The 3,943-nt window shown below is 28.9% G+C and overlaps 1 non-coding gene across 1 annotated transcript; it reads left to right on the top strand.

Moving 5' to 3' along the window:
* The first annotated feature begins 3,385 nt into the window (after positions 1-3,385).
* TRNAD-GUC (transfer RNA aspartic acid (anticodon GUC)) lies at positions 3,386-3,457 on the top strand. Its single transcript has one exon. It is a non-coding gene; the product is annotated as a tRNA-Asp (tRNA).
* Positions 3,458-3,943: the final 486 nt, after the last annotated feature.

The following is a 3,943-nucleotide window of genomic DNA, read 5'->3' as shown; positions in this document are numbered from 1 at the left end:
TTAAAGGGCATTAATCATCCCAAAAAAACATAAAGATTAATTAAATTTATGTTTTGTCATCACTATTTATTGGTAGGAAAAGTCCAAAATGAGTTACGTCAATCCAATGCCCTTGGGTAGGTTTTTCCTTTATTCAATCAACCCATGAGACTTGACTTAAAGAAATTTCTTTTGGAGACCACTATTCACAATCATACTTTTTTTTTTTTGGTGCCTGGTAGGTCCTATTCCATTTTAAAGAAGACTGGCTTTGCATTTCACCCTGAAAAGCATTAATAAAACAAATGACTTTTTGTATTGCTATTCAAGTCTAGTTAATCTTATTTATTTTTAAAGAAATATCCTAATAGTAAGAATCAAAATTTCTATATTAGAGTTTTCATGCTTAATTTCTCCGAAGAGTGGTAATTAAAGGAGACGTGTCATTTCTCATTCCGCAATCCATACTTAGTGTGGGCCTCAAATTGATCCCAAAAAATAATAAATAAAAATACAACAATGATGTTATCAGAGATAATGCTAATTATTCCAAAACTCAGATTCTAATCATTTTGTGTTAATCTTTCATGCCTCTTCAATTTTCAAGTATTATTACCTAAATTAATTTTCAATTGAATTTTTAGTTTTCTTTTTTCTTTTGTGCATAATGTTAGAAATATAATACAAATATATATATATAACTAAAACACAAATCAAACACAAACATGATTCACGATTAGGTTGAGGCATGGATATCTCGTTCTTCTTAAGTAGATTCAAGGTCTCTATGGTTTTTTTGACTTAACTCGCGAACCAATGCATTACAACTTCATTTTAACTTGTCTATCCCGAGATATAAAAATCTAATTTGAATCTTATGAATCTTTCCAATTTTTGACAAATGGAAGAGTCTAAAACTCTACAAAGAACATATTTCTTAAGTTGTTAAACTCTCTATATTTAGATGATAGAATAGTATGATAAGAGTGATATGAAGAGAATTATGTGTAGAGATTATATTTTAAGGCCAATGCTTTAAGGTATTTATAGACACACAATACCTAAAAATAAGGTACACTTAATATTTTCAATTTAAGGAAACACAAAAAAATTTAAAAACTCAATAAATAGATATCTAAACCTAAGTTATATATTTTTTTTTTCCAAAAATTCAAGTGAGTAAAAGTCTAACTTCAAGGTATACGCCTTTTTCAAAAACTCAATTAAATAAAAGTCTAACTCCAAAATATATGTCGTTGACAAAAATTTAATTTGAATAAAATCTAACTTTAAGGTACATATCATTTCTAGCATAATTAATCAATTTTGATAATATAATATTAAAATAAACTAACAAAATCATATTTGTAATATTATTATTTTTAATTATATAGTAATTAATTTTACTAACAATAATATCAACTTGATTATACTTTGTATATTATAGTTTATTATATTCCTTGTTATCATTATATTTTCTTATAACTATATTTTTAATATTACATTTGTCGTGACGTGCCCCCAACAGGCAAGGGTGTCCCCAGAATGGATGAGGGGTAATAAATGTTGGAAATTGAAATGGAGTCGTCACTAACCTATTATTTATTTACGTGTGGTTACGACACCTAATTACTACTCATTTGATTAGTCTTTAAACTAATCCTAGGTCAAGGAACCAATAGTCTTAGGATTCCAGTTATACGAGGAGAATATATCAACACCCCCTACACACATGTTCTACGAGCGGTACCTAATTAATTACGAATTATCCCTAAACTAAATTAATGGTCTTTAATTAAATTCTTTTTAAAAAAAAATGAATAAATAAGAATTTAAAAGGCAAATGAAAATTAAAGTGTGATTTAAGAATATCTAATAACACCACCAAATGAGGGGATCTTGTTAGATAAACCCCCCCTCAGAGTTAAACAGGTGGGGTCTAAAATACCTTTTTGTCCTTTTTAAAATCATTGGAGCACACCCACACAAAAATTGGGAAAAATTTTCAAATTTTGAGTAAAAGAGTCTTTAAAAATATCCCCAGATTTTTTCAAAATTTATAAAATTTTTCTGAGATTTTTTAGTATTTTTCTATTTACTTTCGAGATTTTTAAAGACTTTTTCTCCTTTATTTGGACTTAAAACAAGTCAAATATATATATTTTTTTTCTGACTTCCAAAGTATTTTTCCTAATTTTTCATGATTTTTCTCTAATTTCCACATTTTTAAAATTAAAAAATCCAATTAAAATAAATAAAAGGAATGGTTCTGTAAAAACCAGATCGTTTTGAATCAAGCTAAGTCCGGTTGGCTTGGTGGGCCAAGTGTCCACCCATAATGGGGACACAGCCCTTTTTTTTTTTTGTAGTAGGGTGACGTCAGCGTGACATCACCTACCATGTGTCAACCTCTAGTTCTTTCCCCCTCCCCCCCCCCCCTTTTTTTTTGAATTTCTTGTAGCAAGGTGATGTCAGCATGACGTCACCTACCACGTGTCACCCCTTGATTAGATATGAAATTTTGACTAGGATCGTTGATGTGATAATTATCCGATCGTCCAAAGAAAATGCCAATCAAATAGTCAGGATTGCTCCATGTCGCCCCAGAATACTTAGACAGGGTTGTGACATGTGTCCCACTAACCCTAAGTATAAAATCTTTTTTTTTTTTCTCATTTCTCTCCCTTTTCTCTCGCTCATTTTCTCTTCCCTTCTCACTCTCTTCTTCCCTTCTCTCTTCTAAATACAAATTATAATTTCACAAAATATCATAAACCCGTTCATAAATTTCACAAAGATTTATAAAACTTGAACAATATCATAAAACTTTACAAAACATTTAAAATTTCATAAAATTTAAGAAGTTCGACTTCCTTTCCTTATTTATGAGTGTTTGAGTTTTATCCTCCCTTGGACAAACGTTTTGTTTTTACAAGTAAAATTGAATATAAATTTAGAATCAACTCCTTTTTTTTACCAACTCTTTTTTTTAGTGTCTTTTTAAAATCCAAGAGGGATCAAACTAAGCTTAAACAAATTCAATTTCTAATTTAATTTATCGTTGGTTTAAAAAAAATAAAAAAACAGATATTTGTGTATATTTACAAACAAAATAAAATTATCTAATTTCAAAATTTTCATAAATATTTAGGAGAATAGCAAGTCAATATAAAATTAAGAGAGTCATTTTTAAAATTTCAATGTTTGTGTAATATATTCATGTGCATATTGAGGGAAGCATTAGTGTGAATGTGTGTGCGCGTGCAAATAGCAAATGAGAATTAGTGATAGGAGATTTAGCTTATGTAATGCAATTATATAATCTTAAAAGGGAGCCTTCTATTATTCACATATGAGGAGTTATTTTTTAAGTTATGTAAAAATAAGATAAGCAAACCACCGTCCAGTCGTTGTAGTATAGTGGTGAGTATTCCCGCCTGTCACGCGGGTGACCCGGGTTCGATCCCCGGCAACGGCGTTATTTTTAATTTGTTTTCTCCTATATATTTTGGCTGGCTCTGCACTGCGCAACCGCATACTCGTATAATACAATAAAGGCTGTCTACGTGGACAAATTCTTCATTAATTTATCGCTTACGTGTTAAACAACGGGATACTAATTTGATTATATTAAAATAAATACTCAATATAAAATTTAGGGTACACACTAATAAAATTATTTTTAAAAAATATACAATGTAGATTTATATATAGCATAGCAGCAATATTTAATGAGAATTTTAAATTGTAAAGTCTAGGATAAAAAATTAATCTTTATTTGATTGTAGATTAAAAAAATATAATATAATATATCAGTAATATGCATACTGTTATATCAAATACATATAATTAAAGATTTGCTAGTTGATGAAAATGAAATGCGAGAGACACGGAGAGAGAGGAATGAGGGGGAAAAAAAAAGAGAAAAAAGAAAATAATAATAATTTTAATTTGTGCCAATCTA

The sequence above is a fragment of the Malania oleifera genome, chromosome 3 (genome assembly GCF_029873635.1).
Source record: "Malania oleifera isolate guangnan ecotype guangnan chromosome 3, ASM2987363v1, whole genome shotgun sequence".
NCBI lineage: Eukaryota > Viridiplantae > Streptophyta > Magnoliopsida > Santalales > Ximeniaceae > Malania > Malania oleifera.
This window is presented reverse-complemented; position numbering and strand designations above follow the sequence as displayed.